General features: G+C 36.4%; 1 long non-coding RNA gene across 1 annotated transcript; it reads left to right on the forward strand.

Annotated features, from left to right (window-relative positions):
- Positions 1-4,180: 4,180 nt before the first annotated feature.
- Positions 4,181-8,374, forward strand: LOC148184804 (uncharacterized). The gene is made up of 3 exons (XR_015771979.1): positions 4,181-4,252; positions 6,389-6,485; positions 6,820-8,374. It is a non-coding gene; the product is annotated as an uncharacterized LOC148184804 (long non-coding RNA).
- Positions 8,375-9,314: the final 940 nt, after the last annotated feature.

The following is a 9,314-nucleotide window of genomic DNA, read 5'->3' on the forward strand; positions in this document are numbered from 1 at the left end:
CCAAAAGCTTTCAGTGGTGCTCAGCCTAGATATGTGCATGCAAGAATAGCAATTAAGGCCCTCACACTGCATTGGAAAGGTCAGGTTATATATTGGCTCGTTTGTGCACCTTTGTGCATTAATGTCAATTTTATTTAAGAGTAAATTAATTCTACAAAAGCTTCTTGCTTTTACTGGAAAACACTTCCTGGGGAAAGATTTTATTCAAAAATGTCAGACTAGCTCAGAGTTTGTTGTCTTGAATAGTATTTGATTCAAGCAGAATTTTCATATTTCACGTGGTATCCTGGCTCAGTTTATGTGGCATATGCAGGGTTAATACACTCTTACAGAAGATTCTTCATGACACTTTCAGGAGACATGAGTTATCACCTTTAACCTTAGCTAAAAGCACGGAATTTTAAAAGCTGTTTTGCTCCTAGTTCCAAGTTCTGCCAGCTTCTGGAAGATCTTTCCCCACATATCTTAGCCTTCAGCATTTAACTCAGATTTAACAGCAATAAAAATAGACCAGGGGTCAGTACTTAAAGACGCTTTTGTCTTGTCTCCTGCTCATCTGTGAGGTGTTACTGAACAAACTTTCAGCTTTCTTTTCCCTGGTGCTGTGCAGCCAATGCAGAGGGCTGGGGAGCTGCTACACTGCCTCAGGGCAGCCAGGACTGAGCTACACACAGCTAACTCCTGCACACCAGGCATATTGAAAAAATTATATTCCAGTAGAAGAGCAGGAAAGCTCTAACTTACTTTAATCTTTCCATTTCCTGTAGGGGAATCGCATTACAGAAATAAATAGTAGGTTTTGGGTTAAAAGTATGGGGAAAACCAAAAGGCTGTCCCTAGGTACCATGAGCTATATTTTATATTTTACCCATTCTTGCGATTAAGAGACTTCAGCAATGGAATAATACAGACAAGATTTTTCTCATTCCATTTGAAGTAATTTCAAAACAAGGTTTGAATTGCCATTACTGTCTTCCAAATCTCTGGCAGAAGGATGCTAATAATGCAGTCAGACCACTGGTTATGTCAAATTCCAGAGGAGAAAAGAAAGGATAAAGAAGAAAAGTGTGTGCTGAGCATACAAAGTTTGTAAAGTTACATTTGTAATTTAAGCCTGCAGGATGGGCATTTTTTTAAATTCTATACCATTTGTTTGTAATGGGAATGAACCTTTGTATTAATTAACACATAACACCTCCCAAATGCAGAGATGGTCAGTCTGAGGACAGACCAAGATCAGTGATCTCTTGCATTTCTTAATACCAGTGGATATTGTTTGTTACCCTATGACTTGTATATTTCTTTCTGTTAGCTCCTCAAAAACCTCTGGATAATATAGGAAGTAGAATATCCTTGAAGATATTCTATTTGAAACCCTTTTTTCTCCATTACCTTTTTTTCACAGGTATTACAACAGCAAGTAAATGCGAAGCAGAAGACCATCTACAAAGAAACAGCAGCAGAGATGAGAATTTCACCTAGTGAAGTTCCCTTTTGAAGGAATTTCCACTGAACCAAAAATTTGTCTCCAGACAAATTAAATGGAGTGCAGCTGTGCATTTCTTAATACATTATAGAACACAAGTCATTGTCAGTTTCAGTTAAATTAGATTAATAAAGATAAATTCAAAATTAATGACATAGACCAAAATTCCTTGAAAAAATAAATATGAACTGAATGTTGTATCTGCAAATTTAAATAAAACCATGCCTATCTCCAGTGGGAGTTAGAGATATTATTTTATTTAAACTTACAAATACAACATATATGAAAAGAGTTTTTATCAAGGAATGCTTGTATCCATTATGGGTTGCAAAGCAAAATTAACTACTATAAATTTTATTAGTTGTTTATTAGAAAATAGAAGTATTTAGTTTGTAGTGGGAGTTTGATGCAGATTTACAACTGGGCCATGGGGAAGGAAATATTTATATGTGACAGTCTTACTATCTGAAACCTTTGGAGACTTTTAGACATGGGTATGCAAAGCTCCTATTATTAAGTAAAATAATACAGAACTTGTTTTGAAAGGAAGATTGTAGTAGAAACTGGTTTAATATGGTCAGCATGGAATTGTCATGAAAAACAAAGACTGAGTATGGCTTCCTAAATCCAACACAATTCTCAAGCTGATATTATTTTTACCTTAATAGGAGAAATACTTTAAGAATAAAGCATAACAATGAATGATGAAAAATGCACATATAAAGTGACTTATCATAGCAGACATATTAGAGTGCACTCATCTTAATGATGGTATAAATAGGGCTATAGGATAATGAAAATGATGATTTCAGGTGCTATTGTATGTCACCTACTAAAGAATCTTTATTTAGTTCAGCATTTAAAAGCATATTCAAATTTTCGGACACTTTTGTTCCAGGTAACACTGAGATTATTTTGTCCAGTAGACCCTGTGTTTTTTAAAACTCTGCAATGTTATATTTCTATACAGCACATTGGAAGTTCTGCCTTGGTATAGAAAACACTGATTTAATTAAGCATTAGGGTTTCTTTGGTAGGAATCTAGAAATATTTTGAAAGATTGACTTTTAAAAGAAATAAAAGTACTTTCCCTGAGAAGGTTTGGAATATGTTTTGCAATAGATTGCCTGCCAGAATCATTGGAGACTAAATAAGCCTGTGGATATAACAAAGATGCAAAAAGGTTTCAAGAAATTTGTGGGTTTTAAAACCAAAACTTATCCAGGGAAGAAAAGACCAAATAAAGGCATGAAAACAAAAAACTGACTACAGAAAAAGCTTAAAACATGTGAAAGAAATATATTCACATAAAATTTTTTAAATATCTTCTTTCTTCACACTTTGGATTTGAATTTGGATACCTCTTCTGCATAACAGATGCAACTTCAAATTTAGCTTTAAGCAACACATGAAAATTTAGAAGATTCTGAGAAATAGTGTACTGAGTATGACTGCTAGGAAATAGGTAAAAAATCCTTTAAATCATCCCTCAAAGTTCAAGAAATCTACACCAGTTACACAGTGACATATATCACATGACATTATTTTATGGCTTGCTTTTGCATGTCAAATAATGCATGTTTCAGTCTTTTTCAGGTTGATATATGGAAGTTTGTTTTGCAAAACAATTTCAGATTCCTGGTAATTAAACACTGCTTTTGCTTTATTTTCTCATAAGTAAATCTTAAATTCTGGCATGTTGTAAATAGAAATGCTGTTTGTGAGCCAGATATGCAGCTTCTGCCACGTCTCTGTCAAGCTGGATTGTGAAAGGAGGTGTCTTATCACAGAACTATCAGTGAAGCAAAGCTAAATAGCCTTGTGCAGATAGAACATATCTGTTGATATATCTTGTGTTGATAAACCAACATTAGCAACTTGTTGCTGAATTACAGGGAAGAATATATACAGATACCTAGCATTTATCATAATAGCTTTCAAAGACTTTGACTGTCCATAGATGAGATAAACTTTATTAAATTATTAGCACAAATTTGATAGAGCAACTTTATCTAAATCCCACATTACCAAAGATAAACACAGATACTATGATTTATGTCTGATGTCAGATTCTTCCAGCTGCTGATGTAAATTCTTCCATGCACCTTAAAGGCAAGCTACTAGATAAGGTAACACAGTAAATGCAGATTCTCATATTTGTGCATGATTTAGGCAGTGCTTTAAAGGAATCTGATGTAGCTCTTTAACTGAAAAAAGAATGAAGTTTATCTTTGTTTTCTTCTTGAATTACTACAAAGAAATACCTGTTACATTTGCAGTAATTAATTTTTTGTCTCCTGTTTCTTTCTTGCACCTCCCAGATTCTTCATTTTAAGAAATTTGGAAGGCCCCACATATTCCAAACAATATGTGTATATCCTTTTCCAGGGTTTAGGAATCTAGAAGAATATGTAGTCATTATTACTAAAACCAAAGGTATTAAGATGCACTAAGAGCCAATATCTGCAATTCTTCTGGCATACTGCCATAAATTTGAGGAAGTTCATCTTTTCTCTTTCTTTTACCAAACAAGGCTCTGGTGAGATTGTGGGATTAAACACTCACTTGTGGAGTTGGTAAGAAGCAGGTGGTGGGCTAGCTCAGGTGTTAATCATTGCTTCAGGGGCCTTCCAAGCACCCTGGGTGATTGCAGAGATAAGAGAGGTTTTAGTTTGCACTCAGGGCTGCTGGTATCCAGCAGATGCCACACCTGGATGTCACTGCAAAATGCTTCCAAGATCTGCAGTGCCTTTTTGGAGCTCTGAGGTGACTCATTCTTCTCCCCCCTCCCATATATTTCTTCTTTCCACTCTTCAGGTTTTGATTTATGCAGCACTCCTCATTTTGTTATTCATAAAAATTTTCCTCTTATATTTACCTGACACCAATGCATGGAAAAACAAAGTCAGTGACAGATTATTAGACTGAGTCAACATTAAGGAGTCATGTGCACAGTAGGAACAGACAGGAAGAAAATAATAACCAAGTTCATATTTCAACATTTACTTCAGACTAGCACTAGTCCAGTCCTGGGGACCAGAGGCTCACTATTGTTTGGCACATGTTAAGCGTACATATTTTGATTTTATTTCAAAAAATTAATTTCCAAAAGGAATCCAGTTTGTGTGCTCTGTCTCAGAGCTCTGTGGCATGAGTCAAAATGCAGTAAGTGGGGATAACTGGGAAATTTGCTTGAATATCACTTCTTATCTGAAATAAAACACTAATACAAATTCATCCTTAGACTTCCTATCCTAGCTCCAAAAATTAAACAGTAGGGTTTGAACTTGTCAAACTGGAATTTTTGGCTTGTAGAAACTACTTGGCTTTTCATCCAAATTTGGAACTCAAGATTATGAAATCTGAAACTTTTAAGTGAAGAAAAACCTGTTTTCTAGCTAGTTCTGTCCTGGTCTGCCAGCTGTGTGGAAGTGGGACAATTCATGAGAGTATCCGAACCAGCTACAGCAAGTTGTACTGAAGGCATTTTATGCGCTTGCTTTTTTTTTCATTTTTGGAGGTTTTCTCATCTGTTCTGTTCTGCTCTGCTCTGAAGTCTTTCATCTTTGTTCAGAATTAAATCTCCACTGGCACTTAAAATCTTTGGAGAGAGGATGAACAGTAAAGCATTAATTTACACTGTTAATTGGTGTATAAATTAAACCATGTTCCCTTGAGAGTAGCTGCTTCACAAGTCAGATATTCACAAGGAAATTTGCACTGGCAGTTCTGCAGCAATATGCCTTTCCTTTCAGTCTTCTGTAGCAAAAATGAATAAAAAATCAGTAAGTAAAATGAGATTCACACAGGAGGAAAAGTGGGATAGCAGAATACATGGATTATTTTACTACAAGTAACCGTTTCTGATAATTTTTTTTTTCCGTGTCACAGAAACAATGTCTGAATCAGAAAGTTTCTATTTGTCAGAGTTTCCTGAGTTTGTAATGTGCGGCTGTGTCCTCATCTTCTCCAGTGCTTGTCCCTAAGTCCCAATACCATGGCTTTCTGCGTCAATACTAGCAGACACTGCAGTAAAACTGTTCTTACCTTACCTTACCTTCTTCTTGTACTGTAGGGTGGGACTGTTTATCCTCACTGTGTGCTTTTTCTAAATGGGTATTTAGGAAATGTTCTGGAAAAAAAAGAAATCTTATCACTACCCTCCCACAGATTTTATTCTGGGCTGCTCTAAAATACTGGTGAACCAAATTCCCTTTAACTTACTGTATGTCCACAAAACATACTGAAAGAGATGTTTTCTCATGATTCTTTCCATAGTACTTGAATGCATAAAGACCACCACACCAAACTTATTTTCTCTCAGTTCTGCCCTAGTGTCTTCTTGCCATAGTGAGGAAGCACCTGGAGAAGCAGGAGCTCCTGTGACAATGACCATGATCCTCTCTATGGATCGTCCTGCCTGCTAAACTAACCTGCAGCCTCAGTCTGCTAGTACCTGACACACACAATACTGACTCAGTCTGGTCAGAGGTCTGGAATGGTCCTATGGTCTGGAATACGGTCCTGCTGAAAATACCAACTCATTAGGATCCCCCTGTAGAAATATTCTCCTCTCGACAAATTGTTGGAAAGAGCAGAAAGAGGTTTCCACTGAAGGCAATCTGACTCTAGCCAACCTGTCAAGGGTTAGATAAGGTTTCAACAAGGTTGCTCACAGGACTAAAAATTCAGCACCTTTTTGATTTTTCATTGTTAATTTACTTCTGGTAGCCTCATGTAGACAGAAATAATTTCCAGACTTGAAATCATATACAGAGTAGAGTTTGGGCTCACAGACCATTTCTAACCAATAGGGGTTTGAAGCTGGATATGTAGTAAGCAGAGGCTAATAATTAGTCATAATTGGTTTGTATCCCTGATCATAGATCTTCTCCTTTTCAGAACTGTATGACTGAAAATAATTATTCTCTAGAAGCAACCTAGTGCTGGAGTTTGCCTGACTCCACAGAAATGGCAGACTTATGCTGTGACCCTAAAGGTTTGTACAGGAAAGCACACCAGAATTCATACATTATTCATAGGGAAATAATTTTTAACATGCAGCACTATTAGTCAGACTATTCAGGGGAAGCCTGTGAAGGATCCCTGCTGAAAACTTCTCTATGTCCATCAAAGATAGATTGCAAAACATTTCCGAATTTGTAGCTGTTTCACAGCTACGAGTAGAATGGAAGCTAAGGAGGCATAGCTTTCTCATAGTTATTGTTTAGCCCATGTTTGTCGTTAGCATCTTGTGGGCCTGAAAGCCTTAAAAACTCTTTTCATCTCTAGCATATCTGAGTGATCTGATCAAGGTTATTTTTTTTTCCTAGAGTGATGCTGTGTTCTGCAGCTGCATGATCAAGTCCAGGGAGGTTATAGATTCACGTGACCGACATGGGACTCAACAAGATGGGTCTCTGCTCAGGAAACCATTGATTCAGCACAGAAACAAACTCAGCTTAAACCCAGAGACAGAGAACCCAAAATAGAGGCAGGCTTTTATGGGGCAGGGGCACCCCACACATTAAGACTGTAAATTCAGCTCCCATTTCACTTTGGTACTTTCCAAGAGCATTGCTGGGATTTAACCCCAGCCAGCTGCCAAGCCCCATGCAGCTGTTCAGTCACTTCACCAGCAGGATTGGGGAGAGAATTGGAAAGGTAAAAGTTAGAAAACCCAGGGGAGATAATGATAGTTTAATAGGGAAAGGAAAGGCCACACACACAAAGAAAGAAAAACAAAGATTCAATTCACTGATTCCCATGGCTGGGGAGGTGTTCAGCCAACTCCAGGAGATCAGGGCCTCATCACATGTAATGGTTACTTACAAAGACAAATGCCATCATTCCAAACGTCTCTCCTGTCCTCCTTCTTCCCCTCATTTTATACATTGAGCATGATGTCCTATGGTCTGGAATATGGTCCTTAGGTCAGTGTGGGTCACCTGTCCTGGCTGTGTCTCCTCCCAACCTCCCATGTACCAACAACCTCCTCCCCAGTGTGGTTGTACAAACCAGGCCTTGGCTCTGTGTTAGCCCTGCTCAGCAATAACAAAAACATCTCTATATTATCAACCCTGATGTCAGCACAGATCCAAAACACAACCTCATACAAGCCACTGTGAAGACAATTCATCCTACCCCAGCCAAATTCAGCACAAAAATCCAACTAGGATCGAACATTAATACGACATGAAGATTGTTCAACAAATTTGCTTGCAGGCCTCCCAGAAAATAGACCTTCTTTCCATTGTAAGAATTGTAATTTATTTATGGTAAATGCTTGCCTAGATGCTTCCTCCACATCTTTAAATATGTATGTGAAGACTGGGACAAATACTGTTGGATGATTTAAGGAGCTATGATTTGTATTGATATACATAAAGTGAACTCCAAAACAAAAGCAACATTTAGATTTTAAATTGGAAGAGATCATCATGTTAATTTTGGCCTTTTATTTCTCTGCATGAAATTAGAAAGTACTTAGCAAGCCTGCCAGGAAAAACAAGCCCCAGATATTTTCTATGCAGTGCACATTCTCTCTAAAGTACTGTATCACACACTATATTGGATTTGCATTGCTGAACATCACTTTCTAGAAATTACATAGTTCCTATATTAGTTTGTAATAGTGTCATTTTTTCCACAATGGTTTCCTGGATTGATTTGATGTGTGCATTTATGGAAGACTGAAACTTTGGGTGTTTGTTTTGCTTGAAGGAGGGATCATCAGTTTGTTTGTATTAAGCTACTATGTCAATGTGCTTCTATACAATTTTTTTTTTTAAGTTACAGTCTATGCAGTGTGAAAATTTCATGTATATCAAAGAAGAAACTAAAAACTGATTTCTGCATCTAAGATTTAATCATAATTGCAAATCAATAGCAAACACGAAGTCCCCACTTGCTGAAGGAGTATTTTTAAGTGTACTCTTTAAAGACGTGGTGTTCATACTACTGTGTTCTTTGACCTTGTGCATTTTGAACCTTCTGGCCAGCTTCGAACAGTTGATAAGAAGTACAGAGGTGTCACTCACATTCAGAACTTTAAAGTTTGTTGAAAATGAAAATTTTACTAAATATCAGTAAAAAAATGTTACTTCACCTTACAAATTTTAATTATGTTGATGAAAAGTACACACTATGTAATGTCAGAATTTTTCAAATAAAATTTCAGCTATACTCACTTTAGCAATGAAATATCAAACAGCATTTGTCTTCCATCCAGTTTAAACTTTAGCAAAAAAAAGTTAGAATAATAAAAATTAGAAAATTTAGAATATTAACTTTGTCTACTGTCTGTGCTCATCAATATGTCCTGTGTGAATTGTGTGAATTCTTTGTGTGGTAAGATCTCTATGCCTGAAAACACATATGAAGTGAGTCTTGATATGCATACAAATAAATTAGAGGAAATTTAATTTAATTTAATTGCATTTTGTAATATGACTTTCATGTATTTGTATTCACATGATATTTATTTCTAAAGTATTTAACTTTCATTAGGCTTTTCATATTAAACATTTCATTTACAGATCTGAAAACACATTACAAAGGCAAGCAATTATCATTATTCCTGTTTCATTGCAAATTAATAAAACTCAGCAGGAAGGACTTGCGTCATATAGTGTGGCTAGTTAAAACATCTTTAGATGTTTACATAGCTAGATAATGATTGAAGGTTGGGAAACAACAAATGTTCTTTTTTTTTTTTACAAGTGATAAAAATGGGCACAGAGTAATAACGTTTTAATCACAGTCTCATGGGATACTCATGGTGGAGCTGTGGAGGAAGTGACCAGAGCAATATTTTGGCCAGAGCAAT

The sequence above is a fragment of the Pseudopodoces humilis genome, chromosome 2 (assembly GCF_049639895.1).
Source record: "Pseudopodoces humilis isolate 2021_Gansu_Grassland_sample_001 chromosome 2, ASM4963989v1, whole genome shotgun sequence".
Classification (NCBI taxonomy): domain Eukaryota; kingdom Metazoa; phylum Chordata; class Aves; order Passeriformes; family Paridae; genus Pseudopodoces; species Pseudopodoces humilis.